The 27,443-nt window shown below is 46.4% G+C and overlaps 1 protein-coding gene across 1 annotated transcript in view; it reads left to right on the top strand.

Annotated features, from left to right (window-relative positions):
- LOC108551629 (nephrin) overlaps positions 1–27,443 on the top strand; it is a 279,049-nt gene that overhangs the window by 173,655 nt on the left and 77,951 nt on the right. The gene's annotated exons all lie outside the window — the stretch shown is intronic.

Genomic DNA, 27,443 nt, shown 5'->3' with positions numbered 1-27,443 from the left:
AAAGAGTGTACGAATACTCTGGATTAACCGCGTTGCCCGCGATCCTCGTGAATTTCGTCGATCGTTTCGCGAAGAAAGCCAATTGGAAGTTGGCGCGATAGGTGGGCGCCGTATCGGGCGGAATCCGCGATAGCGATACAATCCGCGTCGTTACGGCGGTAATTTGCAGCCTGTTTGAAGCAGTTAACACGCTGGCCGTGCTTGGAAATTCGTATCACTTTCCCGGCTGTGAATTCGAACGGGAGGCGAGGCCGCTGCCGTCGCCGTCGCGATGCACCGTGACTTTCGCTCTGGGAGCACACACGGGACTAGCGTGGCGACACTCGAGAAAATTTCCGCTGGTAACAACGGCACCGGAGCCAACCAGCTCCGCGTGTCGCTCGGGTCCTTCGCGGATTCTTCGCGAGGGCGAAATAACGAGCCCCCACCCCCGCCTCTCCTCACCCCCGTTTCACTATTTTCCGGTTATTTTCGACGGTGAAATCGTTCCCGTAGACAACGAGTGTCTCGCGTAGGTATTATTTTCGGCGCGAGATCGATGGTCGGGATCTGATCATCGGACCGGTCTGAACGAATCTCGGAGAAAACAGTTACGCGGATATTTAAAAATTGCTCCGGAACCGAGATCGATAGTCCGGTTAATTTTAGCAAATGCACGGTGGCGCACGCGGGCTTGCGAATTGACGCGTTTGCTCGTAGAAGTAGAAAATGGCTGCACGCTTTTGAACGTCCCTTGCCTGCCGGTCGATACGGGCTTCAAACGGGGCAACGCCGAAAAGAGCGGCACGGAAAATTGCTGCGTTATACTACGCGCGTATTACGCCGAGCGGATTAATCATTTTTTCAACGCCTCATTTTATTCGCGCTCGTTTAACCTTGCCCCCCTCCCCCGATAGGTGGCAGCGCGACTATGCACGCGCGCCGCGCGCGTTCGGTATGTAAATTCCGCTTTGATAAAATGAAACGCGACGTCGAATCGCATTCGGAACTATCGAAAATCAAAATTTCATACGCTCGTCCGGCCAGCGTCGATAAAATATGAACGCATTGCGACGATTAAATTTCGACGTTCGTCAATCACTATGCCATTACCGCGTCACTGTCATACGGGTAATAACTGTCGTTACTTCGTCATACCTCGTGTTTTACCGGCTCGAAACGGTGGCCTATAGTTTGCCCGGCTCTATTCGCGGGACATCTGTGCACGAATGTCCGGGCTGGAATAGCTTGTCTCCCCCCGTTTACCGGTTCCCTCTAATCCTGCTTATCGGCGATGCAGCTACGCGAAAGTTGGGCGGGACGGGGCGCTGTGCATGCACGGATGTTATTGAAAAGCGAGCGTTGTGGGCGCGGAAAGAAGGCGGAAGGTGGAAGAAGGTGGAAGGAGGATGCACGTTTCGGACAAACGTCGGGGAAAGCGGTGCGTCAGCTCGCGTCTTCGCCGGGTTTACGAGGCACCGTAGCCACGAGTGTATTTGCTCGTCGAAATCCACAGGACGCTGGTTTACGGGTGACGTAAACGGGTTCTAGCAGTCGGCCTGCCGCTCGACCCGTCCTTCTGCCTTGGCCTCTGGTGGTTTATGGTCTGGTTATTCGGTTGACGCGACCCTCGCCACTTTACAGGATCCGTGCAAAGCGGGCAGTTCCGGAGAAACGCATAATAAGGTTTCCCCTGGCCCCAGAGGTCGGATCGTTCGTTGCGACCTCGTTCGGAGCAATCCTTTCCGTCCGACCGACCGTCACAGCTATATCTAGCTGCTTCCTTGCCTCCTCTCTCCTCTCCTCTCTCGTCGCGTCTCGTCTCGCCTCGGCCATCGGTGATCGCCGGAATCCGTGAACGCTAATCCGCGAAAACGATCGTCGAGAAGATGGAACGAAGATCGACCGCGGGATTATTCGCGGAGCTCTACCGCCGCGCGATTTTGGCAATTTGCCCTTTGCCCGGAAAATGAATCTCTCGGTGGACGCGGTCCAATAAATCCCGCATAAATTTCCCACCGGTTCGAACGGTGGTTGCTCGGGGTGTGTGACGGTGGACGGTGGTTCGCAACGAACGCGCTCGCCGCGAATTACCGGCAAGACGCGTAACAAAGAGGGTAGTCTGGCAGTGCGCGTGGAATTGTTATTATTCCTGGGACTGCTCGATGCAGTCTTACGTGCTCAATTTGTAAGTTCGCTAGGAGTAATGAGTAGCAGCGAAAGACGCGGGTTGAATCACGGCAGGATACGCTCGGAATTGGAGGAAAGTTCAAAAGTTCCATCTACCTTTCCCTATTTCCTTAATGCGAAACTCCGGTTCCCGTCATTGTTCGATATCTTTGGCCCGCGAGGTAAAGAAACAACTTGGACGGTCGTGGTTCATAATCAGAAAGCAACGTGGAACTTGGCGGTATCTCGATTAAAGGGCAAAGCAGAACGCGAAGCGAGAAAAGTCGAGGAGGATTCGCCCTTCGTTTTTTTTTTTTTTCATAGGTACATTAGCATATTCGCGCGCGCGTTCAAATTCCAACGACTCGGGACAGAGTTGCGCCACGTGCCCTGCAAGGGAGCACAGCGATTTCTTCGGAAATTCGAGCCGCGGGTCGGGTCGTGTCGCGCGTTACCCCCGGAAACCTAGGTAATTAGGCCGCGAATTATGCGAGGGCAAACTACGTATAGGTGGAGGCGAATTCGGAGACAAAGTCGAGGCTGTACGTGTCCCGAGCTCATAATCGTTGATTATTTCTTTGTCGGCGAAATTTGGATAGTTGAATCTACCCCGGAGAGGCGAAGTTTCAAAGTACCTAACAGCATCGTAGCAGGCTTCGACTTACAATTCCAGCCGCGACTCGGAGCTGCTCTCTTCGTGCTGTGTCGAAACAGAAATCGCAGCTTTCCCCCCGCTTCGACGTTTTGGAAGCATCCTGGCAACTTCTAACCGCCGTTATACACATCCTAGTTCACTCGGGGGACCGAACAATTCGCCGCTATCTCTGCCAACCGGCACTCGAGTTTCCAGCTAGTTTCAGGCCTGGCGAGATAAGATGTATCTGGGAAACGGTAAGAAACCGCGAGAAGAATAAGCGCGGTAATTGTTTCCCGGGTACGAATATCGAGTGAAATAACGCCTGCATCCGTTCCTCCGTGTTCGCCAATCGGGACACGAGCGAGGAAAGTACGGGGATCGTGAAACGACGTTAAAAACTCGTTGAACGTTTCGATGGAAGCGTTTCGTCGGGGCGTTGTCCTGGCTGTTAAGGGTGGACCGTCGTGTCGGATTCTAGAGGGTCGATGGGAGAAAGAATTAGGTTTGTTCGGTGATTCCGGAGGACGTAAGATCTCGCAGACTCGGACAACGATTTCGTTATCGCGCGGAATCGGCCAAGTCCAAGGACTCCTTTGAGAGACGTTACCCTCGTAGCGGGTACACAGGTCGCACCTTAACAAGCAGGGAACCCAGAGGGAAAAGCGCGGACGGGGAAAGGCGGCCGAGAGGGAGGAAAATGAGGGAAAGGAAGGTCGCTTAATCAACGCCTCTCGCTCGACGAATTTTAAAGAAACGTCGCGGAAGTTGCGCGCACTCTCGATGGACTTTGTCTACTTCGACGAGCCAAACGAGGGACAAAAACAACGGGTATGGAAATGAAGTAGAGTTTGCCGAAACGGGACGCGCGTTCGCTGTTCGATAAAGCGGGGTTCGACCGGGGTGCATCGCGGGAGGCGTAATTCTCTTCGTCCGCGATTCGAATTCGAAGTTGCTGCGGGAAATTTCGACGAAGATATTTCGAAGAAAATTTCGCAAATCGAATTTACCCCGGGCGCGCGACGACGTCCTTTCGAAACGAGAACGCTTCGCGCGGAATACTTTTGGAAAAAGGAGAACGAATAAGGGGTCAGGAGGAGGCGGAGGGAGGAGGCGAGGGAAGGAAGAAAAGAAGGAAGAAAAGAAGGAAGAAGCTGGTGGCCGGGGAAACGCTTTGTTCGGTGATCGGCATCAGGCCGATCGACCTTCCCCTTGGTCGAAGAATAAAGAGAAACCTTGCTGGCCTGTACAATCGGAAGGCCCCATAGTTCGTGTTCACGGGAACGTGTCTAAAGCGCTTGACCATTTATTGTCCACTCGGAGATCACCGGGTACCTGCCATCTTTACGGACAATATATATCCTTGCAGCTTTTATCGACTGGCCGATCGATTCTAGCTTGATTGCGACACCATCTTTGTCATACGTGACGCCCCGTCGATAGACGTTATATAGATACGATTATAGCGGGCGATGTTCGAGGCAGCGAAGCGTTTTCATCGTATAACGGCCAGCGACGATAACAGTTTGCGTAAAACGTATCGGATTCGAAAAGCACGAGAGCGTGGGCGCGTGCGCGGAAACGGGCCTAGAAGGATGCCGCGGTGTTCGATAAAAGTCGCGAAAGTGATCCGTGGGACGATGATTTTCTAACGTCCGCATAAGATCCAGCCTCACGTACGTCGGGTTCGTTTTAATACGGTTCGGCCGAAGGTTCCTTTTCCGTGGAAGCTGGACGCCGTCCAGCCTGGAGCAGGACGTCCACTAGGGGCGGACGTGCCTCGCCGTAATTCAAGCGGATAAGAGAGAAGGTGGTCCTGGGACTTGGTCTGGGCTCCAAAGTCCACAAGGAGCCGGGTACACAGAGGACGCGAATGAGAAAGCCGTGTAAAAAGGATCCCAGGGATTAAGATGACAGAGGCCGCGATGGAGCACGGTCGGCCATGAACGTGATTCCTACTGGAGTCGATGGGTATACTTCTTGGAAGAACCGGCAGCCACTTAACTCCTTCGAGATCGATCCTTCTCAAGGTAAACTGTATGCCGGACGTGACGTACTCGGTTCGAGCCCACTTTCCTTCGGCCGCGTTACCGTTTCTATCTCTCGCACGCGGACCACCACCCACCGGGCCGCGATCGGCCCGATAGAAATTCAAAGTTTCGTTTATCCATCGCGGAGCAAATGGGAAATAAAAGGATAATACCCAGAGGCGGTTGATCGGTGGCGCGCGAGCACGAGAGTGCACGGAACAGGGAGCTGCGGCGAGTTGCGGCGAGCCAGAGAAATCTGGCTATTAAACCGGTAACGGGTTTCACCTAGAGCGGAGTAGCAGCGGGTATATAGGTTGGCGGAAAGAAAACGCGCGTTGTTCGAATTGGATTCGATTGGCGAAACTCTGCCTCTGGCCGTTTGCGCGGGACGGGGTTTCTCGGTGTATAGGTGGCCCCGGCACAAAGGGACCACCTCGGCAGAGAAGGAATTCCAGCGGAATCGGCGATGCGCCGCGACTGACCGTGGCGGGCCGCGGCGCGTTTTCGATGCCGCCGCACGTTCGGGGAACGCGAAGCCAATGAAATTCGTGGATAGCGTGCTTAATTAGGACGCAGGTTGGAGCGATCGTAACAAGAATTCCAGGGTGGGTTCGATCTAGCAGGCATCGGACGATAAGCCGACTCGTTGGATTGGCCGGCCGGGGCGGGGTAAATCGAATCGAGAGGAAGAGGGAGCGCAGGGTGGAATAGCTGCCGGCAATTATAACGTTGTACGAGGCCCGAGCAGTAAATAATGGGTTTTGGGCTTGTCCGGTATTCAGCCAGAGCGTCAATCACCCTCAATCAGTTAGCGGGCTGGCTGCGACCTAAATCAGAGGGTGCGAGAGGGAGGCTGGCGAACGAGAATACGGCCGAGAGATCGAGATAAACGGAGAAGGACAGAGGGTGGGACGAAGAGCTCGATATCGGGGCACCGGTGAGTGTCAGCCGATAAAGCCGGAATGACAAAGAGGGAAAGACGGCTAGAAGACAGCTCTAGGAGGATGATTGAAAGGGCGGCAGGTCGAGAAAGAGGGTGAAACGCGGCCCAGGTATTTCGAAACTATCGCGGCCGACCCGCTCGTACTATCCGTTCGTTCCTCTATCCCGCACACGCCTCCGCGCTTCTCTATATTCGTCAAGAATATTCCCGCGTGTCACGGCGACGCGACTACGGAAAATTACATTGGCTCGGGACCAGACGAGATTCGTCGGCTAATAAATTTGACGCATCGAAAATCCGACAATGGAAGGTCGACCGGTTAATTGCTAGTTCGAAGCCGACTAATCAATTACCGCGAACCGACTACTCTCTTCTCTTCTCTTGTCTTCTCTTCTCTTCTCTTCTCTTCTCTTCTCTTCTCTTCTCTTCTCTTCCCTTCCGTCTAATCTCTCCCGGCGAAATTGTACGAGCTGCGACGAGGTGATCGCATCTGGCGAACGGGACCGTTCGAATTGAACCAGCGTCGACCTTGTCGAGTTATCGTGGCCCGCGTTATCGTTACTCCGGCCGTATTGAATTCGCGAGCCAGCCGACCTACCGTATACGACAATCGAGAAAGTTGTCGCCTTCGATTCCTGTCCCCTCGCGCACAATGCTCGCTATCGGTGACGCAGTTTCTGCCCCGAAAATGGAAGACGACGATGAATATTGCCACACCGAGCGCCGCCATCTTTCTCCACCGGATGCTACGCTCGCGCCACTACGTCCTCGGTTCTCGTTCGTCGAGTCGCGAATCTTTCGGTGCGAATTAGCCGCGACTCGCGCCCAACGGCGCGCTTAACCCGGGCTTCGAAGGAAAGCGATCTCGAGCTCGGGGAATCGGGAACCGGGAAACGCGATACGGTTTATGCGCTTTCTCGCAATTGGCCGAGACCCTGGCCACGACCACGGTCCTCGAAAGATTTGATTCAAAGCGAAACAAGGTAGATCGCGTTTCCGCTTGCTTTTCTTTAAGGCTGCCGCTGGAGGCGAACCGTTTATACCTTTCGTTTTTTCCTCCGGGGAATGGGTTCGCTGGTAGATTGCCAAAAATTCTTCCCACGCGCTTTCCACGTATCCGCCCTCGTATCCGCTTTCGTATTCTTTTCCCCGATCGACCGGTCGCGATAAGAGTGTGCCACGAGTTCGTTTATCCGTCGAGCTCTCGCCGCTCTTTCCGCTCCGCTCCGCCCCCCCTGCAACCAAGATAGCCCGACCGATTAACCGTCTCGAAATGTCAAATCCGGTGACTCGCTCCTCGAATCGCCTCTCTCCGTGTCCTCGTAATAATTTAAACCACGGTGATATTCGATTTGCAGAAATGCGGCGCGCACTCGCGCCCCTCACGCTCGATGAAACTACGTTAAGGCCGAATTATTCGGCGTAAAATAGTAAAATGTAAAAAGGTTTGACGGGCGAGACGAGCTGGGTGGAGCTTTTAAAAGCTCTCTTTAATCCCAGAGTCTCGGCTGACCCCCGACCCCCGCCGCTCCATCGATTTTCATCGACTTTTACGCGCGCGTTTCCGTTCTTGCCTAACAGCCTTCGTTTTGCACAGCTCGATCAATCCATGCTGAAATCCAATTGCTCGGATGCGCCGGTCGTCGGAATAAATTCATTTCACCCTTTGATACGCAGCAAAGTATTTTCCTATCCGTTTTCCTTTCGGAAACGGTCGGTTTTAATTACGGCAAAGTTGAAATTTATTTCGAATATCATCCAACCCGGCTATCTCCGTCGATACGGCAACTTTTATTTCGCGGAGGGCAGTACGCGGGCAAAATATCGCCGTAATCGATCCTTTCCCGCGAAATCTATACGATAAAAGCCTCGAACCACCTTCTGGCCCGTGTCTCCGCGCTGATCATCGAACCTGAAGCGGCGCCGTGCGCCTGTTCCACGTCTCTGCCTCGAAACGCGTCGTTTCGGCCCTTTTATTTCGTCTACGACCCGGAGTAAATTACGAATTTCGCAGAGCCGCTCGTTGCCAGCGGAAACAAAAGCGCGACGTTTCTTCTCGCAATTACGCCGCGGGTTTATACTCGTATAGTTTGCAACTAACGAGCGTTAAACGGACGAAAATTGACCAGCGGGCTAGTCTACTTCGGCCAGCTAACGGTCGCTTTGCAACGAACCAGGGTGGCTACTCGTTTGCCGTGGAAAAAAGCCGGCAAGCTATTCCGCGGAGAGGACCGATGGCGTACCAAAAACGAATCACGATATCAAAACGATCCCGCGCGGGCTCATCGTCCTTCGATTTATCCCTTTTCGCCGGTGGCCCCGGCCGTTAATTCGGCTGGACAGAAGTCAGGCCGAAGCGGAATTTCGTCGAAGTCACGATTTCGTTCGAATCCCATTATCCACTCTCATTACCCGCGTGTTCCCGCCGCACCTGTTTCGTTTCCATCGCAAAGCTCTCTCGAATTTCCACCTTCCTCCCCTCGGTCCATCCCTTCGGAGCTCCTCCCCGGCTGCCGGCAGACCTCGCGTAAGAATACGAGTCAACGAGGTGGCTGGCGTTTTTACATTTGCATGCAAATAAGCGAGGATCGCGGGATCCATGCGCGCCTAGCCGTGCAACGCGCGTACGTAAGCGAACGTAGGACGCGTTTCTCGATTACGTTTCGTAATCTCGCAGGATTGCAAAGGATGGATGGATAAGACCGGCGAGGTTATCGGGGAACGCGCGGATAAATCCGTCGATGGCGACGGGGTGGGCGCAAAGGGTGCGCTGGAGAATTACGCGCGCGCGTGACTGCAAGAATTCGCGTAACGCAGCGAGCGCGGAGAGCAAAGGCATTCGGTTGCGCGCATCGATCGAGCGCGGAACGTGGCCCGGTCAAACGTCTCTGTTATCACGCTCCTGGCCTCCCATCGGCCCCCTTTAATCGAGCTCGAGTCAAACTCCGACAGAACTTTCCTCGCATTGTCGTCGCGCGTGTAACTCGCGTCTCAGCCTCTCGTCTTGGCTCGCCTGGCATCCCTCGCTGTCCTCGAGCTAGCTTCCGCGTCGCAGCGCGTGCGCCGCGCGGACCAGGCTTTTTCCAGATCAGTCGCGAGACCGTATGCCTGTGAGCGGTATACGACGAGCTTCCGAAGATACGTCGCCGGTAATGCGATAACGCTGGACGTAAACGCCCGATGGCACACGTCGGGGAAGCGCATCCTCGAATTTAGCGTCTCTGTTATCGGCCGCTGGAGCTACGCTCCTACCGAATTACGCCATCGTCCCTTTAATCGAGACCGACGCGAGCTGCAGCGTCGTTCGCCGTGTCTTCGCTGCACCTGCCCTGTCCCTTTGCGTTTGCTAGGCACCCGCCAACGCGGCCGTTTGTTTCCGGATAGAAATCAGCTCGTCGAGCTCGTTGATCGTCTTCTCGAAATTATTTTTCCCGGCTATACTGTACCCTTGCACCCTGCTTTTCCCCCCGGAGAGATACGCCAGTGCAGAGACTGTCGAGTTGGGACGGGCAGGAGGGGGTCTATTAGATCCGATCAGGCTCACCTGCTCGTCCCGTGTTAGGGCGCTATTGACGATGACGATGACGATGACGAAGTTATCGATGGAGATATTTGGAGGAAGAAATTCGGAGATTTATCGGGGGATGGAGAAATCGTGGATGATTAGATACGTCGATAGTGGCGGCGAGAGGAGAGAATGGAGAAGAGAGAATTTAAAGGGGCGATTTTCGTTAGGATGGCGTGAAGTACCGGCGAACGAGGGATACGCGATGAACGCGAATGTAACTCTCGGAACACAATTTAAGTGGATTGGTCCGCGCAACCCTCCTCCGCCCGCATGTAAATAGGTTTTAATATACCAACACGTCGTACTTGTATACCAACGCTCGGCTTCCAACGAGTAATTTCGAGCGTTTAACCTCCGAGAGGGTTTGAATCGTTGAAAGGGTTCCCGTCGGGTAAAAGGGACAAGAGCAGTCGGAGAGCGGCGTGAAATTTAAAGTCTTCGGAAAACAACGCGCCAGTGCGGCGTTATTTGCGTTAATCAAACGCCTCTTGAGCAGCTATTAGCACGCCGTGTCTAATCAGAGAAGAACGCCCGGAAAATTCGATTACGGATTCGAGCAGCACGCTTTTCTGCTAAATTAACCAAAGAGAGGGGGGCGGGGCCTGACGAGGGAGAGAGAATGCCGGCGCGTGCATTTCCGTCAGCCTCGCTAACCGTCAACCCTCGCGCCGGATGAGCGCGATTTTTCTTCAAATTTTTCCGCGTTACCTTTCCCGTCCGCGAGTCGTCGTTCATCCGAAATGCTAATGAACATAAGGCAGTTTGTAGTAAATAAATTAAACGTGCACACCGAGCGGAGATAGGAAAAAAGGAAGGGACAGAACGGGACGCGAGTACGGTTCGCGAGCGGAGCAGAGAAGGGGGGGTGTGTGCGCGAAGGGGCGAAGGGATGCTCGTTTTTTAAAGCAGCCGTAGAAAACGGCCAAGGGGATGTTCAACGTATTCTGTGAGAAATTACGAAAAATAATCCTCGAAAATTATCATGAGAATAGCTTCATGGTCGCGCGCGGAGGTCTACCCGAACAACAATGCCGTCTGGTCCCATCTGCATAACAATGTTTAGCCGTGAAAACAAAGCTCCGTGACGTACCGGGTCAGCGCCGGTAAAAAAGTGATATATTAACTAGACCGTGCTTTTCGACAGCCTCGTCGAATTTAAAGCCGAACTCGTTCGTAATTGTTCCAGCCCCCTGTGAAAGGGAGCCAGAGAGAACGCGTGTTTTCCGGCGTGCTGCGATCATTTCGAAAGATGACTGCACGTTGGAAAAAGATGGTGCGTGCTGCGCGCGGATAGCGTGCACGCGAACGCTCACTCTAAATATTAACACGGGCCCCGGTGCGGGCGAATTGCCCGCCATTACCATAGCCACCCCCTGCTTGGTCATTAGCGTGGAAATATTGAATTTCGTTATCGACCCGCTATTATCGAACTGGCCTACCGGTAAGGACGAGTATTATCGCGAGTCGCGGAGCTGCCAGAGCTTCCCGAAAACGAGATCCGTGGAGAAGAAAGCTCGCTGCGCGACACCACCCCCTTGCTTTGTCGTTTCGCAACGATGTACGATGAATTTTTTAAGACCGCTCTCTCAGGACTCGAGACACTCGCGAGGAATACCATTTTTCGATGTTCGTCGTCGTCGTCGTCGTTGTCGTTGTCGTTGTCGACGACGCAGCAACGTTGACGCGTGGAGTGTACGAGCCCTTGGAAATTATATCGAGCGGAGAGACTGGAGGCTTGCGACGATACGAGGCGCAGCACGCGACGAAATATCGTAATAAGAGGAAGAGAGCACGATCGTCTGATGAAATTTCGTCGACGCGTGGCAGTCGCGTGTTCCTATCGACTCGTTCGTCAAAGGATGGTTCCATATTTGTCGAACTGCTTTCGTCTCCTTCGTCATCGTCGTCGTTGACGTCGTTGCCGCGGAGCTTTCCGGCAGCGCGTCGAGAGAACAGTTTCTTCGGAATTCAATTTCAGCTTTCCTCGTCAGCGAAAAGTAGATACGTTTTTATTTAACGGGCAGCTCGTATCGCGTTCGTCCGGCTCGAGACACTTGGAAATTTCTGCGATACTGAATAGCAAACGGAAGGTATGCGATAGCTGATGAGGAACGCGAGGATGGCACGCGGTATAGTCAGACCGCAATGGTACGCCGTGATATCGCGAACCACGGATACGCGCGACGCGTGTCTCGCTGAATTCGCGTATCGTTATGCCTCTGTTAACGTTAGGACGCATTCCGCGTGCGTACGCGCCGCGACGACCCACCCTCTTCGATACGCTCTTCGCGGAAGTTCGCCGAAGACCTGGGACCGAGACCGAGTCGTCTTAATTACACGCTTAACAGAGAACGCTGCGCACGATCGTTCGACGTATGCTTTTCAGCCCGTAAGCCACGGGTCCGACGTATGAACGAATGCATTGGTAACACAGCTTCCGCCAACTCTATTCCCGATTTCCTCGAAGAGTGCGCGTACGTAATATTCGCCGTTCCGCGTAATTAGTAAAGTTCTCGTTCGTGACTCGCGCTGATATTCGTATTAATAATCCGTCGTAATGGTCGCGCTAGATTACTACGGGATTATCCAGAGTTTGATAAATACGTAACGGAATGTGGTATTGCGAGATGAAGCACGTCGAGAAGGGAAATAGCGTTAAGAGAGATATCAGAACGAACGAGCGAGTGAATGGGAACGCTTGGGCCGCTTTTCAAGAACGACAGACGATAAACAGCGGTCTAGGTTCGAGCGTTCAGGGTGCGTGCAGATGGATGACCGAACGTAAGGATTGCACGAAGGGGACACGCGTGACTGTATCGAGTGCGAGCAACGAACGAAATTTCAGGAATTTAGTAGTAAATTTAATAGTGATCGAGGAAGAAAGACTGCGTGTGAAGGAACAGAGTGTGTTATTAGGTTTAAATAAGAGTGCAAGAGGGTAAACAAGACAGTATCTAAGGAGTGGGTAAAGAGTCAGAGCATACAGGGTTTAGCGAATCACGGTGAGAATATATATAGAGTGGATCGAGTGCGTGTAATCACGATAGAGTTCTAATGAGTCGTAATCAAGATTGCAAGGAAGACGACGCTGTATTTAAGCTGAAATAAATTTATTTCTGTTAGGTGTCGTTGCTTATGAAACCGGCAAATCTTTGTCTGCGAACGGATTGTCGGGGAATAATCCTACTAGAGGATTTTTGGGGAAATTCTGATCCGAGCCATAGACCTCTCCGCGCACGCGTTCCTTCCGCTTCGAATCGCGGAGGAAACGAGGAGACGGCGGAAGAGGGAAATAAAGACGAGCCGAACGAAAGGGAAAAGGATGGCGGAGTGGCGGCCGAGGGGCGACCGAGGGGTGGCCGAGGGGTGGCCGAGGGGTGGCCGAGGGGTGGCTAGTCTGGCAGGTGGACGAAAGTAGGAAAGAGAAGGAGAAAGAGCAGTGACGCGGATCAACGCAGAGAGCACTCGGCCGGCAGTAGTACGTCACGATAGCGTCAGTCGCAACTACGTGTCCCGTTCCGATATGTCTGACTGCATGTCGTTATTTCTACTGAAATCCGTCGCACCGACCATGGACAGGACTACGCGCCCGCGCGCTCTCGTGCACGTACACGCGGCGGCGGAAATATTCACCGGAACCAACTTCCATTTCGACGAGACTCATTGTCGCCGACAGCACGGACGTGAAAACAAATAGCAATCGTTGGAATACGAGTTATCGTATACAAACGTTCTCGTCATTCCCGCCTCGACGAAATGCTCTTCTCGCCTCTGTTACCAGCGGTCTCGAATTCCACGCGGACGCAATAACGGGGAAAAAAGAAGGAAAAAGGAAAAAAGGAAGACGTTTCTTCTCGTTCGAATTTATCGCCGTCCATCGTTCTTCCTCCTTTATCCGCCGAAACCGCGCGATTTACGTGAGACGCGCGGGATACTTTTCTTCGGATTTCTCGCTTCCACGCGAGTAACGCTCTTTCTTCCTCGCGAATTTTAAGCCCTAATATCCGTTGCATAGGTATAGTACGGTTTACTTTCCTCAACGCGAATCCGTGATCGAAACTGCTCCATCGTTCTCCGTTTTCGAAAATTTCGCGTTTCTCCAAAAACGCACAAGTTTGGTTAAAATCAGGTATTACGTAAAAAGTAAGGACGGTAGGAGGTTCATTCTTGTCTTGAAAGTTAGGAGAGAGGATATCGAGTTGATGGATGTATATAATTGTAATTATTAATGTTTCCGAGTAATTATTACTGATCGTCAAAGTTTAAATATAAACCGCCGAGCGTACTTTCTATGTCTGTTCTTACGTTTGCATAAAAAGTTCTTTATTTGAAGCGAATTTTCTGCAGGATATCGTATTCCGTAGGCTTCTCTGAAGAGGATACTATGGAACAAAGTTGTCGGAACAGTTTTCATTTTGATTAAATCGAGGAAAGATTAATAATTTACAAACTTTTTGCAAATTATAGGTACATTTCAACACTTGTACGTTATAAGATCGAGTAATAACTCATAATTAATTAATCTTTTTCGTTTTTATTAGAAATTTACGTCGTAGATAATGTGTTATTGATAATATTAATTTGTTATTAACAATTAGAGCAATAATTTACAAACTTTTTGCAAATTATGGGTACATTTTGATACGTGTACATTCTATGATCGAAAACTAGCCAATAACTTATTAATTTTTTTGCTTTTATTCTAAATTTACGTTGTAAACAACTTGTTATTAACGATATTAATTTGTTATTAATAATCACAGTAGTAATTTATGAACATTTTGCAAATCATAGATACATTTTAACATTTGTACGTATCAGGTAACAGCCAATAACTTATTCCTTATTCAGTTTTGTTATATATTTACGATTTATATACGATTACGGGTTATAAACGATTTGTCATTGACAACATTAATTTGTTATTAACAATTAGAGCAATAATTTACAAACTTTTTGCAAATTATGGGGTACATTTAGATACATATACGTTCTATGATCGAAAAATAGCCAATAACTTATTAATTTTTTCGCTTTTATTCTAAATTTACGTTATAAACAATTTGTTATTAACAATGTCCATTTCTTACTAATAATAAATTCGATAAACTATAAACACGTTTTATAAAGTACAACTATATTCGCACTTCCATATGACAAATTCTCGTGATACATACATGTCAGATACATTTAGGCTTTCCAAGAAATGATAAAATTTCCAAAAATTCATGGATAATACTTCTAAAAGCCCAGACTTTTTCAGCCTATTCTTTAGAGCTCTCTTCCGCTAGTCTTTTGATGTATAAAACGTTTAAAAAAGTCAAGGGATAGACTCTGTACGAATTTTCAAAGTCTGCAAGAACGATTCGCAGATCGGCGCAATCGGACAGCGTAAAAACACACTTCCCGTTTACCGATTTTTTAGATTTTTTGTATACGAGTTGCCTGGCGGATAAAGAACGTAAAAAAGCGAAAAAATCCGCATTTCAGAATTTTGTCAAAATCGGCGCTCCGATGTATCCATCGTACAATCGAATAAATCGGCAAAAATCGGACCGACTGGGAAACTCGGATTTTTTTAGCCTATTCTTTAGAGCTCTCTTCGACTAATTTTTTGATATAAAAAATGTTTAAAAAACTCGATGGGTAGACCCTGTACGAATTTTCAAAGTCTGCAAGAACGATTCGCAGATAATCACTGGTAATGAATTAATGAGGAAGAAATTAATATTCAATTTTATATTGGAAAGTTTGTAAAAGACGTGCCTTTAGGATGCTATCATAAAAGTTCATAAATTGTACGCAGAAATTGGGTAATTTTTTAATTTTCCAATGCCGAGTGAAAATTCAAATTACATCGGTCTGCGCCATCTATGATTTTGGACTGCAAGCTTGTGTTACAGTCAGTAATCATAGATGGCGCTGAGCGGGCAACAAGCTTCCAGTCCAAAATCATAGATGGCGCTGACGGATGTCATTTCCAAGAATTAAGCGAACAATCTTTCGAAGCCTCGGCGAGAAAGTGTTGGCCAATTTTGCGATTTTGTATCAGGATAACATGATAAGACAGGAGGTCGATCGTCGACTAATTCCAAGAAATGACGTCACTTCCAAGAATTCTCGGACAATACTGTTACAGCCTCGAGGAAAAATTTCTAGCCAATTTCTCGATTTTGTATCAGGAGTACATAACATGAAAGGAGGTCGTACGTCGGCCAATTCCGAGAAGTGACGTCATTTCCAAGAATTCTCGGACAATACTTTTACAGTTTGCGTGGACAATACTTTTGCCGCTTCCGGACAATACTTTTGCCGCCCCGGACAATACTTTTCCCGCTTCTGGACAATACTTTTCCTGCTTCTGGACAATACTTTTCCCGCTTCTGGACAATATTTTTGCCGCTTCGGTGTACAATACTTTTGCAGCCTCGAAGAAAAATTTTTGATCGATTTCGCGACTTTGTATCAGGAGAACATAACATGACAGGAGGTCGCTCGTCGAGGCAGTTCCAAGAAATGACGTCATTTCCAAGAATTCTCGGACGATGCTTTTGCCGCCTCGAGGAAAAATTTTTGGCCGATTTCGCGATTTTGTATTAGGATAACATAACATGAAAGGAGGTCGCTCGCCGAGTCAGTTCCAAGAAATGTCGTCATTTCCAAGAATTCTCTGGACGATACTTTTGCAGCATGGCGAGAAATTTTCAGCCGATTTTGTCTCTTTGTATTAGGGTAACATGACATGATAGAAGGTTGCTCACCGACCTATTCCATGATTTTACATAATCTCCAACAATTCTCTGGACAATACTTTTTCTACTTTGCAGTGCATTTGAATAATTTTACTTACCTTATACTTACCTTGCTTACTTACCTTCCCTTTCTTCGATTCCTTTTCTTACTTACAAGGAGCGTGCAAGTCCTTCGGGTCACCGATATAGTTGAACCTTTGCAGCTTTGTAGATATCGTCATGCAGTTTAAGAAAATGTATTATTATAGCCATAATTACTAAATAGTTTTTAAAATATTTGCGATTAACGTTTTATTAGAAGGTTAATTAAACATTTATTTCCAATATATTTGAAGCTAAGTTGTAGCGTAATTGGGACGATCGAGAATGGACATAGTGGAGGACCGGGGTTCGATTCCCGTCCATAGGTGTTTGATAATCCTTTTAAATATGTTTTTTGTTTTGTATTTATTTTTCACCTATGAAAACATTGTAAATACACGCTTATAAATAAAATTTCTTAATGAAAAAAATTATTTTTTATGATTTCTTATGCTAGTATGCATTTATTACAAAATAATAAGAATATTATGCAAGAAAAATATTTTTCTACAGCAATCTTATTTACTACAGAAAATACAAAACTATCGGTCGTGTAAGTATTAATTATTAAATTAAACATCGTATAAGAATGTTGTCTAGAGTTCCAACTTTGCTGTGCAGCTATAAATGTTCATAAATTAATTAGAAAAGCTTGGAAAATTATGAATTTTCTACTGCCGAATAAATAAAAATTTTACCGCCTACGATCAGCGCCATCTATGATTTAGGCTCAAAAATCAAGAAAGTAATAGGAATATAGAATAGGCAAGGAGGTCGTCGAAGAGCTCGTGACGTGGTACACAAGGACAGAGAGGGGATAGAAAAGGATAAAATGGCTCCGGCAGTGAAAAATTATTAATTACTCAATTTCTGTAAACAATTTGTGAACTTTTATAATTTCATTGCAAAGCTGAAACTTCAGGCTGCATTCCTATGTAATTTTCGTAAAGAATTTAGGTCTAGATTGTTAGTTATTAATTTTTATTTGATGGCGTCTATGATTTCGTAACGGCGACCATCACGATCTTTCGTGAAAATATTTAATACTCAACGAAACTAGGTGCAAAATGTGATCTAAAGTTATATGAGAAGATTCGCAAGAATATTGTTTTTATAACGAGTGCATAAAGTTTCATAAATTAATTGCATAAAGGATAGTAATTAATGAAAAAACAATGGCGTCTCCGGCAATCTTCGACAACAATTCAAACACTGCACAGAACAATTATTGATAATTAATTAATTGGGGACAAATTTCTATCGAAAAATATATTGGAAAGTTCTTAAAGGATCTGCCTTTACGATGCAGTTATAAAAGTTCATAAATTATTCACGGATATTGAGTAATTAGTGAATTTTCCACTGCCGATTTGATTTATTAAAATATATTCGGAGCACATAACCAGAGTTAGTAAACTGACATCAGAGCCATCTATGATTTTAGACTCGAAGCTCAAGTTCCGCAACGAGAACATAGATGGCTCTGATATCAGTTTACTAACTCTGGTTATGTGCTCCGAATATATTTTAATAAATCAAATCGGCAGTGGAAAATTCACTAATTACTCAATATCTGTGATTAATTTATGAACTTTTATAATGCCATCGTAAAGTCAGATCCTTCGCGAACTTTCACACATATTTTTCGATATAAATTTGTCCCTAATTAATTAATTATTAATAATTCTTCTGCGCAATGTTTAAATTGTTGTCGAAGACGCCATTGTTTTTCATTAATTACTCTCCTTTACGCAATTAATTTATGAAACTTTAAGCACTCGTTATAAAAACAATGTCCTTATGAATCTTCTCATATAACTTTTCATCAAGTTTTGCTTCTAGTTTCGTTGAGTATTAAATAATTTCACGGAAGATCGTGATGGTCGCCGTTACGAAATCATAGACGCCATCAAATAAAAATTAATAACTAACAATTTAGAGCTAAATTCTTCACGAAAATTATATAGGAATTCAGCCTGATGGTCCAGCTTTGCAATGAAATTATAAAAGTTCACAAATTGTTTACAGAAATTGAGTAATTAATAATTTTTCACTGCCGGAGCCATTTTATCCTTTTCTATCCCCTCTCTGTCCTTGTCTACCACGTGACGAGCTCTTCAACGACCTTCTTGCCTATTCTATATTCCTATTACTTTCTTGATTTTTGAGCCCAAATCATAGATGACGCTGATCGCAGACGGTAAAATTTTTATTTATTCGGCAGTAGAAAATTAATAAATTCCCAAGTTTTTCTAGTTAATTCAGGAACATTTATAGCTGCAGAGCAAAGTTGGAATTATAGGCAAAATTCTTATATGATGTTTAATTTAATAATTAATACTTACATGAGCAATAAGTTTTGTATTTCCTGTAGTAAATAAGATTGCTATAGAAAAGTATCTTTCTTGCATAATATTCTTATTATTTTGTAATAAATATATACTAACATAAGAAAGCGTAAAAAATAATTTTTTTTATTAAGAAATTTTAATTACAACTGTTTATTAACAATGAAAAATGAATACAAAGTAAAAAATATACTGAAAAAACTATCAAGCCTATGGGACCGGAATCGAACGCCGGTCCAACACACTATAGCAATTCTCGATCGTCGCCGTTACGATACAACTTAACTCGAAACACATTAGATAGAAACGTATAATTAAGAAAGTAATAAAACTTTAATCGCAAATATCTCAAAAACTATTGAGTAGTTGCAGCTATAATGATATATTTTCTTAAATTGCATGAAGATATCTACAAAACTGCAAAGTTTCAACTACATCGAAGGACTTGCTCTCTTCTTGTTAGGTTAATTCCTCTTCATTTAAATATCATTTAAACAGATATTGCCCACTCTCTATTTTCAAATTCCAGAGGGAACATTGAAAATTTACAAGAGATAGGAAATATCTTAAACTTTGTGCGTAGCTCTTAGCTCGGTATCGTTTCCCAAAAATTATTCTTTGGAAAACGACACCAATTACCAGGTCTCACCACGTGGAGGTGGCTACGCATCGAGACCCGACATGCGCCCTAGTGGCGCAGCCTGCTGGCGCTACCAGTATCAAAGGTACCCTAATCTAACTTGGAGCGAATTAAGTTAAAATGATTCTACTGACACTTTATTAAATTTGGCGTCTTACAAAAGGGGTTTCGGTTCGGTATACTGAAACTCTACTGTCGCAACGCTAAGATATTTTCAAGTTCCCATAAAAATAGGGAATGAAATATCAAACACGCGAGCAAATAGAAAATCGCGACGCGCCCGAACGAGATCGCGATTATTCGAAAGACCGACTAGCCTAGGCGATGTACTCCCGTGTACAGAGATAACTTCATACCTCGGCACCCTCCCGATCGGGCCTAGCTCAATTCCAGTCACTGTCGCACTCGCCAAGACTTACACGTGGACCAAGGATAGTCCCTGAACCAATGAAACTTCTAGTGTCAACGCGAGGGCCCTGCTGGGCGGTTGCCGGCCAAGACAGACACTTCGCATCCCAGCCACACGGGGTAGAACTTAATCATCCCTGTGGTCTAACCGTAGATGGTACTAGTCCGTCAGCCAGCATGTGCCCGAGCCCAAGTCGCGTACGACTTAGGCAGCGGACCGCCCCGTCGAGGTCAGAAGACGCACTGATCCGAGGGGGTCACCCTGGAACCCGATGCATGACGAGATTGACAGTGACTGGAAATGAGTGTCGGAGACGAGTCGTGAGGATGACTTACGAAGCATGTACTTATCGAGTACACGAGAGCACGTCGCGTAGGCTAGTCGGTACTTACGAAAGATCGCGATTATCGCGAGAACGATTGTGTTCTGTTTTGGTAAACGAGAGGGATAAATGAAAATATATATATTCACCCCAAGTTAGGTAGCTTACCTTTGTACAGCCAGCGCGCACATGATACTTAGTCTATGGATCTATCTTATGATTACTTAAAAGTAAACGCACGCATCGTTCATTGATGTGTCGCAAACAGAATCTTGAGAAACCTAAAAGCTAAAACAGAATATATTATTGTTAATATGTAGCTGAAAGGAAAGGGATTAGTACGAGGAAACCATCAAGGTTAATAACCAAATGGAACGAGCAAGCCAACGACGAGACCTGAGCAACATAACTACGAGACAGAAACATTCCAACGGTGAGATATAAACATACCAACGAGGAAGCGCTCGAGTATTATACGAAATACTCGAACGCTCTAACGAAAACAAATCGAACGGAAGTCGTAAAATTTGTGAAAGGAAAGATTTAGCCAACGATGAGACATAAGTAAACCAACGACGAAGCATTCGAATATTGTGCGAAATACTCGAATGCAGAAACGAAGACAAATAGAATGAAAGAAATAAAATCTGAAAGAAGAAAAATAATTAGAACCTGAAAGAAGAAATTATTGTTAAATTATTTAAGAGAGTGGACAATGGCCACTGAATAGCCATTGATCTAGCCAACGAGGATATACAATACAAATAAACCAACGACGAAGCATTCGAATATTGTACCAAATACTCGAATGCACAAACAATGAAATCTATAATACAAGAAATAGAATCTGAAAGAAGAAAAATAATTAAAACCTGAAACAAAAAATAATTAGTACCTGGAAGAAGAAATTATTGTTAAATTATTTAAGAGAGTGGACAATGGCTACTGAATAGCCACTGATCTAGCCAACGATGATATAGAAATAAACCAACGATGAAGTATTCCAATATTGTGCAAAATACTGGAATGCACAAACAAAGAAACCTTGAATAAAAGAAATAGAATCTGAAAGAAGAAAGATAATTAAAATCTGAAACAAAAAGAAAAAATATTAACGCGGACTCTCCGACGTCGAAGCGACAACTGGCTCGAGCCTGCACGCGGGCCCCCTTATATAGCGGCGGCCGGCCGAAGATCGGCGAAAATTTCCGAACTTTACCGATTCCTTTAAAAATTACTTTTTAGCCGTAATAACTAACAATTTATTAACTTTTTTGACTTTTATCGTTAATATTCGTTGCAAACTATTTGTTATCAACAATTTTAATTAGTTATTGACAATAAATTTGTTAATTTATTAACTTTTTGTAAATTACGAATACATTTTAACACAAATACGTTGTTTGTTTGAGTAGTAGCTAATAATTTATTAACTTTTTGACTTTTATCGTTAATATACGTTACGAACAATTTGTTATTAACGATATTAATTTTCTTATTAACAGTCAGAGTAATAATTTATAAGTATTTTGCAAATCATAGATACATTTTGACACTTGTACGTTATAAGACCAAGCAATGGCCCGTAATTTATTAATCTTTTCAGTTTTATTATAAATTTACGTTGATGGCAATTTTTTGTTGGCGATATTAATTTGTTATTAACAATTAGAGCAATAATTTACAAACTTTTTGCAAATTATGGGTACATTTTGACACTTGTATGTTATAAGATCGAATAATAGCCCTCAATTTATTAATTTTTTCGCTTTTATTATAAGCTTACGTTTTAAACAATTTGTTATTAACGATGTTCATTTGTTATCAATAATAACAAATAACAAAACATTACTCCAAAAGTGAAAGCGTCAGGATATTCATTTTCATCTTACAAATTCGTCTTACATGAGAGTTTATTTTTTAACAAACTTCATTTTACGTAATACCTTGTTTTACAATAGCCGAAAATCGCGGGTTGTTTGAAACCCTCGCAATTTGGATCGAGGATTAGAGAAAAATTTGGAATTTTTCGATGAGTTCGATTAGAGACGGTCGCCTCTGTCGACGAGGAACGCGATGGCGGAAAAAATTGGGCAAAAGTGGAGGAAATCGGTAAAGTTACCGTGGAGTTTCCGCGGTTTTATCTCGCGGTCTGGAAACAACGAGCAGCTTGCTGCGACGATGGTGGCCCGGCCGCGTGACGAGCGTGTACCTATGTTCCGTTGTTGTTTACCCTTTGCTCGTCGACCGTTTATCATTTTTACGGCACGGGTTCGGGGATGAAAAAAAATGAATGCGTGATGCCGAACGGGGAAAAGCGTGTGCCGCGCGGCTAACAGACTGGAAATCACCGGCAACATTTTTAATTGTCCGCCTGTAATCATTTCTGTATTTTTTAACGGACCGTGCAGGGTTCGCGTTTTATTCCGTCTGCTCGGCCCCTGTCTTTAAAAACGGAATATCCTCGTGACTCCTGCACGCCCGTGACAACGGCAGTACAGCTTGGAATAGAAAAATGCCGGTCGTAAAATGACGAGGGAGGACGGAGGAACGGGGAACGGGGAAGAAACGTCCGGAGACGGTGGAGCAAAAGTATAAATTTATAAAGCTCGAAGACGTCGGAAGGATAAAGTACGTTCTCCGCGAGGTAAAACAACTGCACGAAAATGTCACAAAATTAGCGTGACAATAAATAAAGCGAATATACGATATTCTTGAAGGAAACGTAAGCGAAGTAAATGGTGGATGGTCTCCATTTATTTCGCCGCTATTTATCCTTTGCCCGGAGGATATGCATCATTTTTACGAGGAAAACGCGAAGCCAGGGAACCGCGGAGAGCGACGCAAAAAGAAGGCAGGCCGGTAAAGCTTGCGGTAGAAAAGCAACGTAAATGGGGCAAAATACGAAAAAAGGACATGCACGTTTCCCCTGTAATTACGCAGCGGTGCATGGAAAACAGATCGCTGTGCCCCGCACGTTCCCTCCTCTAGTCGAATAATCCTAATCGACGACGAAGATTCGGTATCCCCAGTTTCGCGATCTTACCCTCGAGTAACGTTGCAGCCTCGGACAAAATGGCGCGCGAGTGCCTTCCGGTTCGAGGCTAGCGAACCGAGCGATCTTGGCGGGTGGCGCTGCGTTAACGGGACTGATTGATAACTTCGTTACCTCCGTCGAGGTAGCCGGATTGCCGGGGCAACCGGGGTTACCAGGCCGCGACCCATCGGCTGGCAAGTCGAAAAACTTAATTAACGAGAAAAACCTCGGAAGAACGGGTTGCAAAGTGGATCCGTGCCGCGAACCGAGACCCGTATATTTATGCCGGTGCTATTTACCCTTCACCCCGAGGGCGTGTATCATTTTTACGAGACGAGTGCCGTGCGCGAAGGCGAGTAACTGGGACGTAACGACGAAGCGGAGAAGAGCGCGAGGAAGAAAAGACGGAAGGAGGAAAGCGAGTGGCGCTGAGGGACATGGAAAAGGATCGAAAGGATCGAGGGGATAGAAGGGATGGAAGGGAAAGTACAGAGAGGTGATAGAAGCGGGGGAAATATTGGAAAGCGGGCTACGCGACGAGATAAAACGTTTCATAAAACAGACATCGATTCCGTATTACTCGGTGGCGCGTCAACGCGAATCGAGCAACCCCGTGGCAGAGGTGCTCGACGAGTGGCTGAAAAGTCGGTATCGAGCACTCGACGGGAAAAGATACGCGCTTCCTTATTGCTTCTAACCGTATTCTCTCCTTTGGCCGACACTGCAAACGTCCCTCGCCACCCTCTTATTTCTACCATTTTTCGACCCTTGCTTCATCCTCCCTCTATCAAGGCTCTATATCGCCGCGATCCACGCCGCCGAGAACGACTTATCAAGGGGAGAAATGCACTGCGAGACGATACACGAGCTCCCGGAATTTCCACCAACCGAGACACCTATTCCACCGACCAGGCTCGAACGATGATTTACTAATTCCAGATGGTATAATATTTTACAGAAAGGGGAAAGAAAAAACGGGAAAATACGCGTATTGCATTTTATCAAAATATCGCGTAACAACGCGTTCGATGGTTTTTCCGAATTCAATATCACCCGATGAAACGCGATTCGCCGCGAGTATCGGAACAAAGATCGTATTTTAACGGTCGATGACATATTTTCGCGGAATTGCGGATTTTCAGCTAGAGTCACCGGCCACGATTAACGAACACCGGTCCATCGAATTTCGCGACTTAACGCCGATGTCTCACCGATTTCGAGCTTTCCTCGCGAAACTTTCGTTCGATTCCTCGAGAACTTTTCTATTCCTCGCGTCTGAAGAACCCCGGAAGATTGTTTCCTCGCGGAACTTAAAAATCTTCGTATAAGCGAAACGAATTTTCCCTCCCCTTCGAATTCCTCCATCCGTCTTGGGGTGGATCGATGCGTGGATCGGTTCGCACCCCTGGCGTGCAGAATCTTTAAATTTTTCGGATTTTTCGGATTTTTCGGATTTTTCGGATTTTTCGGATTTTTCCTGATACCATGATAGCGTGGTAAACGGAAAGAATCGCGAGACCCCGTAATTGCGGTATGGAGAATTATACGAAAGCGGCTAATGCTACATAATTATGGCGCATTAAACCTTCGTTCCATAACGGTATTTCACCTGACATTCCCTTCTTCTGCGTCTCTTTTTATCGCCCGTTGTTCCACGACCACCGATTCTCCGCGCTTTTTTCAAGTGCCACGTTCGTTAATGAATATCACAGAGCGAAATATTCCGATTTTAACGAGCGCGGTTTCGCGTCGCTGTACGCAACTGTTTAAAGGTTTCATCGAATTTCCAAGACGAAACATTACCGATAATTAACAAGCGGAACTGGCCGATTTCGGCGCGGTTATCGGAACGTTTCTATAGAGCGGAGAATAAAGCGCGTTTATGAGGTTCCGTGAAAAAAATGAGCTACGAATCGTTAAGCGTTCACCGACACGAAAAGGAGACCGAGCCCGTATTATTTTATCGTTATTTTATTATAATCGCGTCGTTCCCTTTTGCCTGTTTGCCGCGGGAAAGGATTGATAATATATTTATTTAAAAACACGTATTCCATTTTACGTGCGCGGAAATTGCGGCGGATGCGGCCGAATGAAACGTGTGGAAGAGAATTTCGCGGATCGCGGGGATATTTTATAAATCGCGATCGGCAGAGATGCCCGCGCGCATCGATCACGCCCGGCGAAATTTCGGCGCGAGGGGTAATCGAGGGTGTCAGTTTGTCGGGAAGGCGAGGAGAAGGAACGCGCGGAAATTTTCGCCATATTTTAATCCGTTCACGATATACACGACACCGGGGTAGGTTCATCAATCTCCGCCATTTTACCCGTTTTAGCCGAGCCAGCGTCTTTCATCTTCGATCGTTTATTTCGCGATTCGCGCGCGACTGTCGGCCAGCAATGGCTACTCCACTGGAAAAATTTTATCAGCTCGGCCTGTTTAACATGTTCGTCGCCGCGTCATCCATATCTGAGTGACGGGTATGCTTCCGTGGAGGCCCTTCTTGTTCGAGTTACGTAAGATTTTCAGTTGGATTTTTAAAGGGAACTTAATGGAGTAAGCATCGAAATATAAATATAGGATATGCAACGTAAAAATAATAAAAATATACACATTGTATATACACGCGTTACGCGAAAAATATAAAAGAAGCTACAACCGTATTGTTCCAAGTGTCCAAAATCACCTCAAACCTGTTTAGACTGTTTTAACGAACACTACGCGACATGGTATAATGTAATATTTTATCCTAAATGTAAATTATACTATACTTTCTCTTAATTTATATTTAGGATAAAATATTGCATTATACCATGTCGCATGGTGTTCGTTAAAACAGTCTAAACTCGTTTGGGGTGATTTTTGAGAATTGGAACAATAGGTCGTAGCTTTTTTAACATTTCTCGTAATTGCTGTGTAGCGACCAACTTCACACCCTCGCCAATAGATGGATTCCAACTTCAAGGAGGTTCGAGGACTTTCTCGCAAGTTCGCTTCGTATATATACAACTTCCCGACCTTCCAATAGTATCACTATCCGAGGCAGGGCCTGCTAGGGAAGCCTTATACTTATCGATGAGTCCACTATCAGGCCCGGGAGGACGAAATGCATTCCTTCCTTTTCCTTTCGTCCCTGCGACCAGCTGACTTCAACAATCGTGGGGGAGGACCTCCTACATCTGTAAATATGTTCACGAGTGATAAAACTGCTCCAAGTCTGCTACCCTGTTCCATCGTTTCGAATTTGTAAAATGCGAGTTTGCTGATGGCAATTCAAAACGATTACGGAACACGCTGCTGCGTGGAAATGGAGAATTGTAAATTGACCCATCCAGACCCATCCAAATCGTGAGGCCGATAACGTTCCAGTGCTGAGACAGTCGGAGAAACTGAACCGAATCGCGCTGGGCGACGAACGTGTTTACCCTTATCGGTCGTAAGTCATCTCTCACGCGAGACTCGCGATAGTACTTTGTCGCTGCGACAAGACGGAAATCTTTCGCACATTTACCGAAACCAGCTACAACCTAGTGAGTGAGTCACGTGTGAAAAGCTAGCGACCGATAAGAGTTAAAAACCGCGCCCTCTACGTCGCGTTCGCCGTGTCAACGAGTACATTAACCACGGTTTTATCGCTGGGTGCACGTCGCGTTTCAGAGAAAAACGAAATCGTCTACAGAGACCACTCGAGATTTCGAATCTGCTTCGAGCCTGGGAATATACGAACCACGGAATAATTACTCGCGAGTAACAGGGTAAGAAGGTAGAGCGACTGTGTGTATAGGTCGGTCGTAACCGCGGATCGGGGTGGTCGAGGGTTGAGCTGAAAACCTGAGGGATTTTCGTCGAGGAATACGGGATTGTTGTCGGTGTCAGGCTGGTGGTGGTGGAGCAAAGAACCTCGGTCGGGAATAGAATCAAAACTAACTGGTCGAGCGTTGATTCGGTAGACGCGCTCTAGGGGATAACGCGGAGGAAAGGCAAGCCGTTTCCGTGTCGCGCTAAACAGCGTCCCCGAGCGTACGCAGGAGGAATAATAACCGTTAATTGTTTCCTCGACGATGGTCGACGACCCGTACACGCTTGCTGCATCGTCGAAATCGATGTCGATTTCCGCGAGGAGGAGCGTTTTTCCGCGCGGAAAGCTGCCACTTTCGCGATCCACGATCACGAGCGCGACGATCGTAAGCGTGAGCGATTAGGAACGATCCGATGACGTCGTTGGATCACGCGAAACTTTTCCGAACGGTCTACGCAGCTGTGAAAAGTGAAAATCGGAAATGGAAGAGGTATCCGTGCGCGGGTGAAATATCAGACAATACGGGAAGGGTTTAATTGCGTTATCTCTGGTCGATGGCGCGTTCTGCCCTCGCTGGACGATAATTATTTCATCGATTCGAAATAATTATATTCTCTAGTAGGCGAGTTATAATGGCGGCTGGTCGCTGGCGGTTGGCTGCCGCCTCGATGAATCGCGACGAAAGAGACTTTTTGGACCGATTTCGGCCACCCCGAACCTCTACCCTACCCTCG

Source organism: Eufriesea mexicana, unplaced genomic scaffold (assembly GCF_001483705.2).
Source record: "Eufriesea mexicana isolate 0111107269 unplaced genomic scaffold, ASM148370v2 scaffold4786, whole genome shotgun sequence".
NCBI classification, from domain to species: Eukaryota; Metazoa; Arthropoda; class Insecta; order Hymenoptera; family Apidae; genus Eufriesea; species Eufriesea mexicana.
Note: the sequence above shows the minus strand (reverse complement) of the source record. Positions and strands in the feature narration are given on the sequence as shown.